Raw genomic sequence first — 6,456 nt, 5'->3', positions numbered from 1 at the left:
GTCCACGGCGCTCCTAAGCTCTTCTCTCTGATCCGCCGTCAGCACGTCATTCACGCCAGCGTGGCTGGCTTTTTCGCCGTCCGTGGCGGGGCAGTCCCGCTGCGGTAGCGCCTCGTACAACATGGCCTCCAGCTCCAGGATCCTCTGGGCCGCAATCCTCGTCCATCAGTGGTCCGGCGGGAGATTTGAGGGCGGCTTACCTTATGAGCCTGGTCCATGGAACACTTCCTGAAGTCCAACTCTTCATCCAGGTAGCCCTTCTGCTTGCAGAACATATCCTAGCACAGCTCAAGGTCAGAATTGTTGGGGCACATTGCCGGAGTTCCCCTTGGCTGATGTCGCGTGTCTGTCTACCTTCTCACTTTCAATGTCCAACATCTTCTGTTGAAGTGCTGACTTGGTCACTTTGATGTATTCTAACCACTGAGGAAAGGCTGCTGTCACATAAGCAGAATGCGAGAGCGTGCGTGGACGTGCGCGTTACCTTCTCGGCTAGGGTGAGAAGGGTCCTGGCGTGAATCACGACCACCTGCTCCTCGTTGGTGAGATTCTGCAAGAGCCCAAAGGCACAGCGTCAACAAGCTTCTTTCAGCGCAAAGCCTTCCAAAAGTCACATTTGAGCCGCCGAGTCTCGTGGAGTGCGAACATAAGGAGTTCGACATACACTTACGGCGTTATAGCCCAGGATGTCCAGCTTCTTCATCAGATCACTGATGACGATGTCCGGGGGAAAGGCGCAAGGAGCAATGTAAGGTGTTCTGGGACCTCGGGTTAAGGTTAGGGTTGCGAGGGACGCCTTACGTACGCTCACGCCCTCGGCCTCGCAGTAGATCTGCAAAGGGCTGAGGCCGTCTGGGAAACGGACTTGCAGAAACTTCAAGACGGGGGAGCGCCACTCCCTCTCCTGAAAGGCAGAGGCATGCATCCGTCCGTCCGTCCGTCCGTCCGTCCGTCACATCTCTGGCCTCAACACGCTTGTGCGAGTCTTCCCACCTCCAGCTCCAGGATGCGGAACTCAAGCAGTTCGTTTTGGTCTCGGATATCCTGGATGTGCTCTTTCAGACGCGCTTCTTCCGCCTCCATCCGCCTGACCTGAAAAGACAGTCAGACCTCATCTGCGGGGCTTCCCGACAGGTGTGACGCCAAGCGACTCCGCCCAGCGCCTTTCTTTCCGTCACCTTTTCGGCCAACTGCTGATTGCTCTGACGCAGCAGCTGCTTCTCCTCCACCCACTTGACATTCTAGAAGAGACAAACGCGTGGACAGCTTTGGAATGTTGTGTCATTTTCATCCACAAATTCTTTGGTTGACTGGAAAATGACATTTGCTTTTCTCCGCATTTTCCCAGCCACGTTCGGGGGGGGGGGGGGGGGGGGGTTGGTCCAGTAATGCCAGACGGATGAGTGACTGAAGAATGTAGCTATTTTGTCTGAGAAAAAGGTGTGCTCATTGATGAGCTTACCTGTCCTTGTTGCTTCAGCGCTGACTCCAGATCTGCTACTCTGCTTTGATAGTGACCCATTTCTACCATCAGCTTTTCTCTGGTCTGAAAGGAGGAGGAGGGAGGCTCCTCCTCCTCCTTTCAGACCAGAGAACACCCGAGGCTGGGTGAGAACGGGGAGGCTGCGACCCGGCCGGGGGTTGCGGGAAGGGGCGCCACCTTGATCTCCTTCTCGGCGTCGTAGTCCCCTTTCGCTGGTCTGGGCTAGCAGAGCGTAGGCTCGTTGCAGCGCTTGATATTCTTGCGTCAGCTGGCGGTAGCGAAGCTCCGCCTCTTCATGCACACACCAATGCAACACAGCACTAGTACCAGAATCAGTCAGACCGGCGACAAAGCACCCGCGACGCAAAGACGAGTCCGATTCCAGGCTGAAGAGGAATGTTTGGTGCCAATACGCTGGCAGAAATGGCGGGCTACCTCTTCGGGTTCCGTGTCGGGGGTTCTGTCGGTGTGAAAAGACAAGGACGATCCGTCCGAGTCCACCAACACGTCTTCGTCGTAGCCGTAAAATGTTTCGATGACCTGCGGGCGCGGAAGCAAACATCTCTCTGAACAAACTGAAGCGACACCTCACGATGAATCGACGAGAGGAACGATAGCGAGAAAAAGGCCATTTCATCTTGCGCAACACCAAGCAGCCGCAAACAAACAGACTCACCTTGCAGGACCTCACGCTTTGTTCCTCCTCAGAGATTCTCGACGTCGGTATCGTAGCATCAAATCTCTCTCCTGTCGACACAAATAATCCGCCTTTGAGATTCTTTGGATGCAAAGGGAACGAACGGCTCCGGCGCAGAAACAAACGCGACTCACAATGACATTTCTGACATGAGCTCCTGTCTCCAGAGCCTGAAAAACACGTCACCGGCGATGATTGGAGGGACGCTCGTCTTTTCCAAAAGTGACAACTACAGGGTGTGTCAGGGTTTTCCAGATTATCTTTATCGTATCATTGTGTTGCTTTGACTTTGACTGCGACCTGTAATAAATAATATTATTTATCCCTTATTTATCCCTATCGCTTATCCCTTCCTACACAAAGTCGTAAAACACCCCTTGCTATGTTTTGACTAGAGGTCAAGGGCTTCCTCTATTCAATCCACTCTTACACCCACCCTGTTTCTCTTAATTAAAATGCTCGTGCAGGAGCCGAGAGTCAGACTTCATTCGTACAACGGATGGACTCTCCACCTGCAGGTGTCCAAAAGAACTTACTTGTCTCCCGTGTGGTTCTTGCAAAATAAGTTGGAGCGAGCGCAACTCTAACAGGGTGCGTTTTGCCACTAGCTGCCTACGGACAATGACGTCGCGCTCGCGGCTCATGGTTGACGGGCTGAGCAGCCGGGCAAGTCCGTCGTTTTCAGCGCACAGCGAGTGGCAAAGGCGCTGACAAAACGGGAGCTTTGAGCTGCTGAAAACGGCAAAACAAGTCTAAAGCGTGTTCAAACGCGTGCGCACAATGCTCCTGCTTGAAAGGTCGGAATTTAAGGGGCCAATTTTTTGGATGGCGGCCGCCGGCCAAGCTTTGGACGGAAAAGGTTTCCTGGCGACAGCGAGCGAGCGCGGCGCTGCCGTACGTGCACCGAGTCGCCTGCCTGAAGACCTTGGACAAGTCGTCGATGATGTGCCGCTGCTCCACAACTTGAAGGAACTCCATTTCACCGTCCTGCTGGCCGCAACCGCGGTCCAGGTCATTGAGCGAACTAGGCCTTCTCTGTGGAACACAAATGCAGTGGACTCTGTTGGCACGCCGCCGTTGTCCGCGTCGACTTACCAAGCTTGCCATCTCCTCGTTCTCCTGGGTGACAAAGCGCACTTTGTTTTCAAGGCGACACAGCACCAGCGAGAGTTCTTCATTCTTCCTGCTCAGGCGTTTGTTTTTGTACAGGAGTGGCAGAAACTGGCTTTCTGTTTCTCTCAGTCGCTTTAGCTGCAAGCATGAAGTGCGGGATGTGAAAGACGCACAACACGCGGGCCAGAACGTATCCATTCCTTTTGCATCGGTTTGAACGGAATCGTGGCTTTGGCTCCCAATAAAAGACATCTACCAGGCAACCGACTCGCCGCGCCGCTCAACTAATAAGCAAGCGCAATGGGTGCCTCGCTGGATGGCGCGCATCAAACGTAGCGCAAACCTTCAAGCGTGCCGTCAATAAATTACCAGTTCATTGCGCTCTTCAGAAAGCAGGGCGTTTCGATCCTCCAGTTTCCTGATGACTGCGCTGAGCTCAGCGATTTTCAGATGAAACCGTCGCGTGTCCCGATCCTCCTGAGACTGAAAACGCCCCGCAACACACACACACAAGCACTCGTTCAAAGTTCAAAACTGTTTTTGTGCTACCTTCCTCCAGCAACGAACTAAGTCATGCGTACTGCAAGTGTGTGATGAGGTGGCTTACGCAATGAAGAGGATTGCTAGTAGCGGCGTTGACCCCACTTCCAGGGTAGTTTAGGCCCGCCCTTTGGGAATCCCTCAGGGCAGCGATCTGCTGCTCGGCAGCCTGAGTCTGCAGCTGAAGGCGGTGGACGTGGCCGGCCCCAGGGCTTCATCCAAAACACTAACCGCTCTGTCTTTCAGCTTGATCTCATCCGTCTGGATGTACAAACGGGGAGCGCTCAGGCAGGCGGGCAAACTCATTTGCCAGAATTGTGACAAAAACAAAGAGAGCAACCGGCCAATTTTTTTCTTGAATCGACTAGAACACCTTTGCTGTGACAAAAGCGAAGCGAGCAACCGGACATTTTCTTCTTGTGAAATAGAATAGAATAGAATGCCTTAGGTGTCATTGCACTGCAGGTATACAACGAAATTGGGAACATAGCCACGCACCGCGCATCTGATCAGTCCTACCAGTCGGCGGATCTCCCTCTCGCAGTCTCTCTTGGTTCGGCTCAGCTCCTCCCGATGCTGGTGATGAGCCGATCGGAGCTCGGCCGCTCGGGACTGCCAGGCCTGCTGGGCCGCTGCCAGGGCTTCTTCCGCGCTCCTGGTGGAGGCGACACCGCTCGGTCTCCCGACACCGCCGCGTCTCCTCCACCTCCGCCAGCAAAGCGCCCCCCCTCCTCACCTGAGCAGACATTGCGCCACACCGGGCCGTTGAGACCGCAACGGAGCGCCGCGACGCTTACTGGGGACAAGCTACACAATACGGTAGCGGCCGCATCGAAGCCCGACGTGGCGTGCGGATAGTCAGACACGGATAGAGCGGATCACCTTGTCCATGGAGCCGTCCCTCAGGCTGAGGACCAAGGCATTCAGTCGCTGGATCTCTCCATCTTTGATTTTGATCACTCTCATCAGCTCCATTTCATGCTGCCGCAGTAATGTCTCCCTGGTAATGGCTAACTCTTTCTGCTTCTCCTCATGGAGTTTGCTTTTGAGTTCCGTCATGGCGGCGGTGGCACGGTGGTGCTCCGCCCGCAGGTCCTGACTTCTCTCTCTCTCCAGACAGCTGACCTGACATGACTTAGACTTAGACTTAGACAAACTTTATTGTCATCTTGTCTGCACATGGTGCATACAAAACGAAATTCCGTTGCATACGTCTTACAACAAAGTAGTGATATTGCAGTTGAATAGAAGTAACATACCCTATGAAAATATATATATATACATATATACTATATATATATATATATATATATATATATTAAAAATAAGTATAAAGTGCAGCAGTGATAATTATGCAATAGTGCAAGTAGGCAAAACAGTATTCAAGAGTGTGCAGAGGAATGCTAAACCATGTATTAAACTTCTATTTAAAGGGTTTATACAAGTTCAGTAAAGTTGGTAGTGCGAGATAGTGCAAGATAGAGGTCCGTAGTGTCATAAAGTACAGTTCTGTGAATGTGTGATGCAGAGTTCAGTTTAGAGCTCAACAGTTCTAGTGTTCAACAGTCTGATGACAGCAGGGAAAAAGCTGTTGCAGAACCTGGTGGACCTGCAGCGGATGCTGCAAACCTCTTCCCAGAGGGCAGCAGGGAGAACAGTCCATGGTGGGGGTGTGATGGGTCATTGATGATGTTACGGGCACGGGACATGCAGCGCTGAGATGAAATGTCCTGAATGGAGGGAAGAGGAGCCCCTATGATCCTCTCTGCTGTCCTCACCACTCTCCTCACGTTCTTCCAATCGGAGGCGGTGCAGCCTCCACACCACACAGAGAGACAGCTTGTCAGAATGCTCTCTATGGTGCTCCTGTAGAACGTCCTCATGATGGGTGGGGGCAGGTGGGCTCTCCTCATCCTCCGCAGGAAGTACAAGCGCTTCTGTGCCCTCTTGACCAGTGCCGTAGTGTTCATAGTCCAGGTGAGGTCTTCTGTGATGTGGACCCCCAGGAATTTGGTGGTGCTGACCACCTCCACAGCTGAGCTGTTGATGATCAGTGGAGCGTGGTGAGGCTGTTTTTTCCTGAAGTCGACGATGATCTCCTTCATCTTCTCCTCATTCAGGATCAGGCTGTTTTCTCTGCACCAGCCCACCAGCTGCTCCACCTCCTCTCTGTAGTCCAGGTCGTTGTTGTCTCTGATGAGCCCCACCACCGTTGTGTCGTCTGCTGACTTCACGATGTGATTGGTGGTGAACCTGAGGACGCAGTCGTGTGTCATCAGGGTGCACAGCAGGGGGCTCAGGACGCAGCCCTGAAGGGAGCCTGTGCTGAGGGTGATGACATCAGAGGTGTTCTGTCCGACCCGGACTGACTGAGGTCTGTTGGTGAGGAAGTCTAGCAGCCAGTTGCGAAGGGGGGTGTTGAAGCCCAGGTGTTCCAATTTTCCTACCAGATGCTGTGGGATGATGGTGTTAAACGCTGAGCTGAAGTCCAGGAACAGCCTCCGCACATGGGTGTTCTTCTCCTCCAGGTGAGCCAGGCTCAGGTGAAGAACGGAGGAGATGGCGTCCTGAGTGGAGCGGTTTTGCCGGTCGGCAAACTGGAACGGGTCAAATAATAGGGGGA

General features: G+C 53.3%; 1 long non-coding RNA gene across 1 annotated transcript; it reads right to left on the bottom strand.

The window, feature by feature from the left end:
- Nucleotides 1-1,658: 1,658 nt before the first annotated feature.
- On the bottom strand, nucleotides 1,659-3,027 carry LOC148377811 (uncharacterized). Its single transcript, XR_015856411.1, has 4 exons — nucleotides 2,315-3,027; nucleotides 2,160-2,230; nucleotides 1,919-2,023; nucleotides 1,659-1,774 (listed from the first exon to the last, which is right to left on the bottom strand). It is a non-coding gene; the product is annotated as an uncharacterized LOC148377811 (long non-coding RNA).
- Between the last annotated feature and the right edge of the window lie 3,429 nt (nucleotides 3,028-6,456).

This window comes from Syngnathus floridae, unplaced genomic scaffold (assembly GCF_059516105.1).
Source record: "Syngnathus floridae isolate MCC-2025c unplaced genomic scaffold, RoL_Sflo_1.0 HiC_scaffold_86, whole genome shotgun sequence".
In the NCBI taxonomy this organism is placed as follows: Eukaryota; Metazoa; Chordata; class Actinopteri; order Syngnathiformes; family Syngnathidae; genus Syngnathus; species Syngnathus floridae.
This window is presented reverse-complemented; position numbering and strand designations above follow the sequence as displayed.